Here is a 12161-nt window from a genome sequence, read left to right as displayed (position 1 = left end):
TGCTCACAGCTGAGAGCAGTCAGTGAGTCGTCATGACAACAGGCCCCTCACTTAACTGACAAGCAGAGAGCAGAACTGCACTGTTCCAATCACTTTGCGCACCTCCCTGAACAACTGTTCATTAAAAGAAAACTATGAAGAGTTATCCAAATAATTTTTTCACCGTGAGCGCCAGGAGGGTCTGGGGAACGCAGGGATGTGGTTTATTTTACTGTAATGTGAACAGAATTTAAATGGTGACAAGTTAAAAACACATGAGAAATGCATTTTCCTCTTAGAATCCAGATTTGAATGGAAGTCTATGGGAGCAAAAGTAGACTTTTCCTCGCTTGGAGAGGCATAGCTCGAGATCTGTAAATCCCAGCTCTGTCATTCTTGGTTCTCTTCGAAGCCAACTAAAATTCCTCCGTTTTGATGTATAATTTATGTCTCTACGACGAAAGTTGTAGGAGTTATGAGAATTTGTTTGGAGTAGTGGAACAGGCTGAAAGGTTAGAGTGAGACCTAGAGTGGGAGAGAGTGGAGTGAACATTCTAAAAGTTATTGATTTTTAAACTGCCATAAATCAATAACGCTAAAAGATATCAATAAGTTGAATACAAGTTTAATAGCCCAATCCCTTGTGAGTTGTTTAAAGTTTGAATGGTGTTTCTAGCTGAAAGTATGTAGAAGTAGTAGGAGTTGAAAGAGGTGGAAGTTTTGAAGCAGTTGAAGGCTGAAGAGCTGAAATGCCATTCATTTCAATGGGAGCAGAAAATCAATAAATGATCAATAACTTGAAAAGTTGAACAGATATCAAAAAGTTGAATACAAGCATAAATGTCCTGAACGAGCTGAACGTTTTGATACCAAAATTGTTGAAATAGGCTGAAGCTAGCTGAAGTTATAGCGTGACGAAAAACGGCGGAAGAATAATAAGAATAATAAATAAAAACAGGAAAACTATAGTGTGAATGCTTAAAAGCATTCACACAACTAGAAAATGCTGTTATTAGCATAACAGCAAGTGTGAATGCTGTCATGCTGAATGATTGAAATAAAATGCTGAAAAGTGGCTGAAGATGGTTAAAAAAGGCTGAAATGTCTTTGTTGAATAAGTATTTATTAAGCTGAAGTGAAAAGTTGAAGGATTTAAAGCTCAAAGTGGAGTTAAAGGGTGCTGAAAGTCTGAAAGGTTGAACTGAAATGTGCTTAAGATTGCTGAAGATGGTTGAAAAGAGCTGAAACATGGTTGTTGAAGAAGTATATATGAAGGTGAAATGAAGAGTTCAACAATTTAAAGCACAAATTGCTATTTAAATGTAGTTAAAATGGTGGAAAGTTGAACTGAAATGTGCTTAAGATTACTGAAGATGGCTGAAAAGGGCTGAAATATGGTTGTTGAAGCAGTATATATGAAGCTTAAGTCAATAGTTGGAAGGATTTAAAGCACAAGCAGGTGTTTAAATGTAGTTAAAAAGGTGGAAAGCTGAACTGAAATGTGCTTAAGATCGCTGAAGATGGCTGAAATATGGTTGTTGAAGAAGTATATATGAAGCTTAAGTCAGTAGTTGGAAGGATTTAAAGCTCAAACTGGTGTTTAAATGTAGTTAAAATGGTGGAAAATCTAACTGAAATGTGCTTAAGATTACTGAAGATGGCTGAAAAGGGCTGAAATATGGTTGTTGAAGAAGTATATATGAAGCTTAAGTCAGTAGTTGGAAGGATTTAAAGCTCAAACTGGTGTTTAAATGTAGTTAAAATGGTGGAAAGTTTAACTTAAATGTGCTTAAGACAGTTCAACATGGCTGACAATGGCCGAAGTCTGCTTCCTTAAGCACCAGCTGCATTAATCATGAAGCTGAAGTAAATAGTTAAAGGATTTACAGCTGAAAGTGAATATTAAAGGTGCTGAACTGGTTGAATGTAGAAGTAATGATTGTAAAAGGCAGAAAGAGCTGAAAAAGAGGTGAATTGGCAGCTTAAACACAGTCCATCATGTAAATGAGCAGCAAAAGACATGATGAGAGGACAGACAGAGGAGGAGAGATAGAGGAGGACATGTGGCCTGTTGTAATGAGATGGACAAGGAGGAGACAGGAGAAGAGGACAGAGGGACATGCCTGGACTCAATAGGAGGCCAAAACCAGGTGAGAAGTCCATGATCTGGATCAATAAAACTGAATGGATTAGGGCAAAGGTCAGCTGGCTCCTAACAGCTGAGAGCAGTCAGTGAGTTGTCATGACGACGGCCCCCACCTCAGCTGATAGGCACACAGAGAAGAGACCAGAGCTGCACTGTTCTCATCACTCTGCGCACCTCCCGAACAACTGTTCATTAAAAGAAAACTATAAGAGTTATCCAGATAATTTTTTCACCGTGAGCGCCAGGAGGGTCTGGGGAACGCAGGGATGTAATTTATTTTACTGTAATGCGAACAGAATTTAAATGGTGGCGGGTTGAAAACACAGGAGAAATGCACTTTGGGCCCAGAGTCCAGAAGGCCTTTAGAATGGAGTTCAATGGAGGGCGTAGGTAGACTTTAGAGCAGCGTAGCTCAAAATCCGTAGCTCCCAGCTCCATTATCATCCAGGGTTCATTTGTAGCCAAGAAGATTTCCTCCGTTTTGATATATAATTTGTGTCTGTACGATAAACGGTGTAGGAGTTATGAGAGTTTGTTTGAGGAGTGAAAAAAGCAGAAAAATCAGAGTGTGAAACAGATATCCAAGTTTTAGTGATTTTTAACCTGGCATATCTCATAAACCATAAAAGATATCAAAATTCTGAATAGAAGATTTATAGCCCAGTCCCTTGTGATCGATTTAAACTTTGAATGGAGTCTCTAGCCCAAAGTATGCAGGAGAAGAAAGGTTTCAAAGGAGACCATGTTTTTGGAGGCTCTGCCAAGATTCCCCATTCATTCCTATGGAAAAATGGTGGGTCGAACAACCCTCGATATCTTAAAAAGTTTAATAGATACAGACAACAGGAGTCATAGCAGACATCTACAGGCCGAGCCGATCGATTTGATGTATGAACGGAGTCTGTGGGCCGAACGCTGCGAGAGGAGTAGGCGGACGACCGATGTTCACACCCCAGAGAAGAGGGAAAAACAATTCTATCACTAGAAAAAGCTGTTATTGCATAACAGCAAGTGTGAATGCTGTCATGCTGAATGATTGAAATAAAATGCTGAAAAGTGGCTGAAGATGGTTAAAAAAGGCTGAAATGTCTTTGTTGAATAAGTATTTATTAAGCTGAAGTGAAAAGTTGAAGGATTTAAAGCTCAAAGTGGAGTTAAAGGGTGCTGAAAGTCTGAAAGGTTGAACTGAAATGTGCTTAAGATTGCTGAAGATGGTTGAAAAGAGCTGAAACATGGTTGTTGAAGAAGTATATATGAAGGTGAAATGAAGAGTTCAACAATTTAAAGCACAAATTGCTGTTTAAATGTAGTTAAAATGGTGGAAAGTTGAACTGAAATGTGCTTAAGATTACTGAAGATGGCTGAAAAGGGCTGAAATATGGTTGTTGAAGCAGTATATATGAAGCTTAAGTCAATAGTTGGAAGGATTTAAAGCACAAGCAGGTGTTTAAATGTAGTTAAAAAGGTGGAAAGCTGAACTGAAATGTGCTTAAGATCGCTGAAGATGGCTGAAATATGGTTGTTGAAGAAGTATATATGAAGCTTAAGTCAGTAGTTGGAAGGATTTAAAGCTGAAACTGGTGTTTAAATGTAGTTAAAATGGTGGAAAGTTGAACTGAAATGTGCTTAAGATTACTGAAGATGGCTGAAATATGGTTGTTGAAGAAGTATATATGAAGCTTAAGTCAATAGTTGGAAGGATTTAAAGCACAAGCAGGTGTTTAAATGTAGTTAAAAAGGTGGAAAGCTGAACTGAAATGTGCTTAAGATCGCTGAAGATGGCTGAAAAGGGCTGAAATATGGTTGTTGAAGAAGTATATATGAAGCTTAAGTCAGTAGTTGGAAGGATTTAAAGCACAAACTGGTGTTTAAATGTAGTTAAAATGGTGGAAAGTTTAACTTAAATGTGCTTAAGACAGTTCAACATGGCTGAAAATGGCCTGAAGTCTGCTTCCTTAAGCACCAGCTGCAGTAATCATGAAGCTGAAGTAAATAGTTAAAGGATTTACAGCTGAAAGTGAATATTAAAGGTGCTGAACTGGTTGAATGTAGAAGTAATGATTGTAAAAGGCAGAAAGAGCTGAAAAAGAGGTGAATTGGCAGCTTAAACACAGTCCATCATGTAAGTGAGCAGCAAAAGACATGATGAGAGGACAGACAGAGGAGGAGAGATAGGGGAGGACATGTGGCCTGTTGTAATGAGATGGACAAGGAGGAGACAGGAGAAGAGGACAGAGGGACATGCCTGGACTCAATAGGAGGCCAAAACCAGGTGAGAAGTCCATGATCTGGATCAATAAAACTGAATGGATTAGGGCAAAGGTCAGCTGGCTCCTAACAGCTGAGAGCAGTCAGTGAGTTGTCATGACGACGGCCCCCACCTCAGCTGATAGGCACACATAGAAGAGACCAGAGCTGCACTGTTCTCATCACTCTGCGCACCTCCCGAACAACTGTTCATTAAAAGAAAACTATAAGAGTTATCCAGATAATTTTTTCACCGTGAGCGCCAGGAGGGTCTGGGGAACGCAGGGATGTAATTTATTTTACTGTAATGCGAACAGAATTTAAATGGTGGCTGGGTTGAAAACACAGGAGAAATGCACTTTGGGCCCAGAGTCCAGAAGGCCTTTAGAATGGAGTTCAATGGAGGGCGTAGGTAGACTTTAGAGCAGCGTAGCTCAAAATCCGTAGCTCCCAGCTCCATTATCATCCAGGGTTCATTTGTAGCCAAGAAGATTTCCTCCGTTTTGATATATTATTTGTGTCTGTACGATAAACGGTGTAGGAGTTATGAGAGTTTGTTTGAGGAGTGAAAAAAGCTGAAAAATCAGAGTGTGAAACAGATATCCAAGTTTTAGTGATTTTTAACCTGGCATATCTCATAAACCATAAAAGATATCAAAATTCTGAATAGAAGATTTATAGCCCAGTCCCTTGTGATCGATTTAAACTTTGAATGGAGTCTCTAGCCCAAAGTATGCAGGAGAAGAAAGGTTTCAAAGGAGACCATGTTTTTGGAGGCTCTGCCAAGATTCCCCATTCATTCCTATGGAAAAATGGTGGGTCGAACAACCCTCGATATCTTAAAAAGTTTAATAGATACAGACAACAGGAGTCATAGCAGACATCTACAGGCCGAGCCGATCGATTTGATGTATGAACGGAGTCTGTGGGCCCGAACGCTGCGAGAGGAGTAGGCGGACGACCGATGTTCACACCCCAGAGAAGAGGGAAAAACAATTCTATCACTAGAAAAAGCTGTTATTGCATAACAGCAAGTGTGAATGCTGTCATGCTGAATGATTGAAATAAAATGCTGAAAAGTGGCTGAAGATGGTTAAAAAAGGCTGAAATGTCTTTGTTGAATAAGTATTTATTAAGCTGAAGTGAAAAGTTGAAGGATTTAAAGCTCAAAGTGGAGTTAAAGGGTGCTGAAAGTCTGAAAGGTTGAACTGAAATGTGCTTAAGATTGCTGAAGATGGTTGAAAAGAGCTGAAACATGGTTGTTGAAGAAGTATATATGAAGGTGAAATGAAGAGTTCAACAATTTAAAGCACAAATTGCTAGTTTAAATGTAGTTAAAATGGTGGAAAGTTGAACTGAAATGTGCTTAAGATTACTGAAGATGGCTGAAAAGGGCTGAAATATGGTTGTTGAAGCAGTATATATGAAGCTTAAGTCAATAGTTGGAAGGATTTAAAGCACAAGCAGGTGTTTAAATGTAGTTAAAAAGGTGGAAAGCTGAACTGAAATGTGCTTAAGATCGCTGAAGATGGCTGAAATATGGTTGTTGAAGAAGTATATATGAAGCTTAAGTCAGTAGTTGGAAGGATTTAAAGCTCAAACTGGTGTTTAAATGTAGTTAAAATGGTGGAAAGTTGAACTGAAATGTGCTTAAGATTACTGAAGATGGCTGAAAAGGGCTGAAATATGGTTGTTGAAGAAGTATATATGAAGCTTAAGTCAATAGTTGGAAGGATTTAAAGCACAAGCAGGTGTTTAAATGTAGTTAAAAAGGTGGAAAGCTGAACTGAAATGTGCTTAAGATCGCTGAAGATGGCTGAAAAGGGCTGAAATATGGTTGTTGAAGAAGTATATATGAAGCTTAAGTCAGTAGTTGGAAGGATTTAAAGCTCAAACTGGTGTTTAAATGTAGTTAAAATGGTGGAAAGTTTAACTTAAATGTGCTTAAGATAGTTCAACATGGCTGAAAATGGCCGAAGTCTGCTTCCTTAAGCACCAGCTGCAGTAATCATGAAGCTGAAGTAAATAGTTAAAGGATTTACAGCTGAAAGTGAATATTAAAGGTGCTGAACTGGTTGAATGTAGAAGTAATGATTGTAAAAGGCAGAAAGAGCTGGAAAAGAGGTGAATTGGCAGCTTAAACACAGTCCATCATGTAAGTGAGCAGCAAAAGACATGATGAGAGGACAGACAGAGGAGGAGAGATAGAGGAGGACATGTGGCCTGTTGTAATGAGATGGACAAGGAGGAGACAGGAGAAGAGGACAGAGGGACATGCCTGGACTCAATAGGAGGCCAAAACCAGGTGAGAAGTCCATGATCTGGATCAATAAAACTGAATGGATTAGGGCAAAGGTCAGCTGGCTCCTAACAGCTGAGAGCAGTCAGTGAGTTGTCATGACGACGGCCCCCACCTCAGCTGATAGGCACACAGAGAAGAGACCAGAGCTGCACTGTTCTCATCACTCTGCGCACCTCCCGAACAACTGTTCATTAAAAGAAAACTATAAGAGTTATCCAGATAATTTTTTCACCGTGAGCGCCAGGAGGGTCTGGGGAACGCAGGGATGTAATTTATTTTACTGTAATGCGAACAGAATTTAAATGGTGGATGGGTTGAAAACACAGGAGAAATGCACTTTGGGCCCAGAGTCCAGAAGGCCTTTAGAATGGAGTTCAATGGAGGGCGTAGGTAGACTTTAGAGCAGCGTAGCTCAAAATCCGTAGCTCCCAGCTCCATTATCATCCAGGGTTCATTTGTAGCCAAGAAGATTTCCTCCGTTTTGATATATAATTTGTGTCTGTACGATAAACGGTGTAGGAGTTATGAGAGTTTGTTTGAGGAGTGAAAAAAGCTGAAAAATCAGAGTGTGAAACAGATATCCAAGTTTTAGTGATTTTTAACCTGGCATATCTCATAAACCAGAAAAGATATCAAAATTCTGAATAGAAGATTTATAGCCCAGTCCCTTGTGATCGATTTAAACTTTGAATGGAGTCTCTAGCCCAAAGTATGCAGGAGAAGAAAGGTTTCAAAGGAGACCATGTTTTTGGAGGCTCTGCCAAGATTCCCCATTCATTCCTATGGAGAAATGGTGGGTCGAACAACCCTCGATATCTTAAAAAGTTTAATAGATACAGACAACAGGAGTCATAGCAGACATCTACAGGCCGAGCCGATCGATTTGATGTATGAACGGAGTCTGTGGCCCGAACGCTGCGAGAGGAGTAGGCGGACGACCGATGTTCACACCCCAGAGAAGAGGGAAAAACAATTCTATCACTAGAAAAAGCTGTTATTGCATAACAGCATGTGTGAATGCTGTCATGCTGAATGATTGAAATGAAATGCTGAAAAGTGGCTGAAGATAGTGAAAGATAGCTGAAATGTGACTTTTGAAAAGTATTTATTAAGCTGAAATTAATTGTTTAAGTATTTATAGCTCTAACTGGAATTTAAAAGGTTGAAAGGTTGAAGTCCAAAAACCGCCGCTGTCCATGGTGCTGTCAGGAGGTGTGTGAACGCTCACAACAGACAAACAGTGCTGCTGTCCATGGTGCTGAAGGAAACAGAACATATCGGACAGACCGAGTGCTGAAATGTGGTTGTTAAAGATTGTTTGGATATATTTCAAATGAAGTTATACTTGAACTATATGATTCTCAGTTTTAAGGGTCTGAAGTGGTGAAAAGTGGAATAAATCATTGTAAAAAGCAAAAGAAAAGCTGACACTGGTGAGAAAATATGATGAAACGATGAAAAGTTTAACTTAAATGTGCTTAATATAGTTGAAGAGGTTTGAAGACAGGTGCAATCTGCTAGTTGACAAAGTATTTATGCAGCTGAAGTTAACACTATTAGTCTTTAAAGCTCAATACCTGAAACCTTCTGCTGAAGTCTTAGCACAAGTAGTAATTAAGTTTAATTCAATAGGAGAATAATCTCAAACTCAGTCTGACAATATTCAAAATGTGCATTTTTATTATTCTTTCTACAAAGCAGATCAGTGGAGTTTGTATAAGTAGAAGTTAGACACTTTTAATCAAGGAAGCCATAGATTACATTGAAACTCAATAACATGTAAATGTAGTAACATGAATGACAATTTGAAAAATAAATGTGGCAGAAATTAATTTTATAACAATGGAACAAATTAGACTTTTTAGATTAACCAGAGTTTGATAACATTTCAGATTGAATAAATATAACACATCAAAGTAATATCACTATTAGAAAAAAAATAGCCATTTTAACAAAGAAAGCAGAACATCTGCAATTACAGCACAGATTTTAAACATTTTCTCCAAGAAAATGTGGCAATATCCAAAGCAAATATAATTTATATTAACATTATGACTGAAACATTCACAAGTACAATACAGTTTAACAGATATATTAAAAAATGTAAATAAAATAGTAGGAGAATCTAACTAAACAAAACAAACAAACAAAAAAAAAGGAGAATTCTCCACCCTAAAGAAAGCACTGGCTTTGTTTGATAAACGTAATCATATTAAATGCCAGCAATTATATGGAATAAAACATTGGAAAATCAAAAAGCTATTAATAGCACACACTCAAACAAACATCACCCTTTGTTGGGCATTAATAGTAATAAAAAAATACATATCACAGTTTAAATGGATATGTGGAGCCACATCCCATCAGACTTTTCTTTTGTGCTTCGATGTGGGTACACACAGTCTTTCATAGACCCAGCCCCACTGCACATAATGATATTATTAGTGAAATCTATGAACACATAACCTGAGTTACCCCAGGTTGAACGTAAAACTACAAGACGACTCACATCTCTGGATGTGGCCTGTGTGACCTCCTCAGTAGTTGTGGGCATTTCAGAACTACTTTGAACACCCTGAGGATCATTGTCAATATATTTGGTCACATTATATTCTTTATATGATGTTTGTCTCTAACTGGGGTCTATATTAGTCCAGGTTAAGTGTATATATGTGTTTTCTACCTACATACCAGCAGATACCCCACACTTGAGCAGGACTCACACAAACATGTTCCAGGCTTTGCTAGCTTGGCCGTCTCTTCAGCTTCAACACTGTGATGCTGTGGTGGTTAACTGAATTGTGGACCTGCTGTTAGCTGCATTTGCAGTCTTTATGGTGGAAAATGCCAAGTTTTGAAATGGCATTGCAATGTCCTATTTCATTTAGGCAATTTATTATTGTTAAGGCCTAAATATTAGGCACAGACAGCATCCAAAGATTAACATATGTATGTGTGAGTCCTGCTGGATGCTTTCTACAAATAATCAGTATAATTACTGTACTGTAATAATCATTTGTAATGATAATTATAAACATATCTATTATTCTTATAATATACAATAATAGCAACTGACACAAAATACTGTAAATATGTATATACACATACACATACAGACACATATATATGTAAATGTATACATCTTATATATTCCATATGAATATACGGAATATGGACAATTGTTCACACCCCAACACACTCTGAAGATAAACAGAGTGTCTTCGGGTGGGTGGGCAGTCAAAGGAACCAAAGAGGAAGCTAACAGAAAAGGGAAAGCTAAAACCTTTACAACATTATAATTTCCTTTCAGGGGATTAATTGGTTTTTAATTTAATTGAATTCACTTGGCAAATATTAACTTTTAATTTATGTTATAAATATGCTTAATTAAATAATTATTTTATTATAATTGGCAGTTATTGTGATTCTTTCATTACTATTATTACTGCAAAACTAATTCTTTAACTATAAATAATATGGAACTATACTATAAAATATAATCTTTACAAAGATGGATGGTGTGAGCTGAGTTCAGTTTTGTTTTGGTGGTGGTCCAGTGTGGTGGTGCAGACTAGACAGTCTGAGAACATGTTGTCACAGTGGAGATGTACGGTGTGATCACCATGTGATGGTTTCCTTTTCCAGAGGCTGATCATCTGCTGCCTCCATGGACCAGTTCAGTCTCTGCTGCACACAGGAAGGTTGAGTCTTACTGAGAAGGCCTTTTGCTACACAGATGAGAGGAAGTTAGTCCAGAAACGTTGACTGGTCCTCAGCAATGTTTCCCTGCAGCAACATGGCTGGTCTCTGACTCAAGAGTCAGCACAGGTTACTCTTTTTAAGAGCTGGTGTCATGCAGGCATGAACATGGAACTGGTCCTGAGGAAAAGAAATGGATAAACACATTTTGGTATTAACTCAATTCATCTAAGACCACCAGCTGAAAGCCTGCATAGCACATGATAAATATATACCTTAAATGTGCTGCAGGTCCAGTCTTCTCCTGGCCAGTGCAGTTTCACACCCAGATGCTTTGGGAGTTTTGATGACAGTATTGATGATCAGGATCGATGGTGGACTCACAGCAGAGGACGAGCTGATAAACACAAAGCAAATGGTCTTAGACGCTGTAATCAACAACATGGATGAATATATATTAATTACAATAATAATGAATAATTCATTACCTTTTCTTCTACTGTGAGGAACCCAGGTCACTGGCAGGAGGAGGAGGAGTCTCTTAGTTCCGTAAAGTCTTGCTTCCTCTGTTGTTGGTGTGCAGCATGGCAGCATGATGTCAATGATCTTTCTCAGGCCCAGTCAGGTGGTCAGGTGAAGCTTCACAGGTGACATTTCATCACCTACTTGAAGAAAGACTGGGATGGCAGCATGTAGAAGACTTCTCTGTGTGGTCCAGCAGTGGTGTCTCTTGTTTGCACCAATAGTTCATGAAGATGATGTAGAAGTGTGATGGTGTAGATCTTCTGCAGATGGTTGTGCTGGATGAAGTTGTCACAGAGGACACAGGAGAACATGTCTCCTGTCTGGAGTACACACGTCTAAAAAAGAAACTTCTAAACAAAAACATCTTTTCTGCCGGTAAAAACATCCTCGTGTCAAAGATTTGCCCATTCAGCTCTAAGTACACACAGATAGTGCAGTGAAACTGTGAATAGCTGAATAAATCAGTGATGGTTCCTTTGACTGCCCACCCCACCCCCAACCCACCATGCCCTGCACCCTGTGGGTATCAGCTGGTATATCAATACACCAGAAAGCTCATGCTTTCTGGTGTGTTGATGTAGTTATTTTGAACAGCTTTAGTCCAGCTGCTGGATGTATACAAACCAGCAGCTGTACTGCATGGTAAGCCTTCTGGATGCTGCAAACAGTTGCTGGTATATGAAAAACCAGCAACTGTGCTGCAGTTGCTGCAGTACAGCTGCTTACCATGAGGTGCAGCGGCTGGTTTGTACAAAACCAGCCGCTGCACTGCATGGGAATTCTTCTGCATCCAGAAGGCTTACCATGTTTGGCCTGTGCATTTACCAACCCAAACCCAACCCACCCAGGTAAATGCACAGGCCAAAAATCTATTTCCATAATTATTTTCTACCATTAATTCTCTATCCATAAAGGTTCTGTACCATTAATTCTCTATCCATCAAATTTCTGTATCATTATTTCTGTTTCCATAAATATTCTGTATCATTATTTCTGTTTCTATAAATATTCTGTATCATTATTTCTGTTTCTATAAATATTCTGTATCATTATTTCTGTTTCCATAAATATTCTGTATCATTATTTCTGTTTCTATAAATATTCTGTATCATTATTTCTGTTTCTATAAATATTCTGTATCATTATTTCTGTTTCCATAAATATTCTGTATCATTATTTCTGTTCCCATAATTTCTCTGTACCATGATTTCTTCATGATTTATTAAATTTTTGCACACTTTTCACTGATCTGTACACCAAAAT

Source organism: Melanotaenia boesemani, chromosome 2 (assembly GCF_017639745.1).
Source record: "Melanotaenia boesemani isolate fMelBoe1 chromosome 2, fMelBoe1.pri, whole genome shotgun sequence".
Lineage (NCBI taxonomy): Eukaryota > Metazoa > Chordata > Actinopteri > Atheriniformes > Melanotaeniidae > Melanotaenia > Melanotaenia boesemani.
This window is presented reverse-complemented; position numbering follows the sequence as displayed.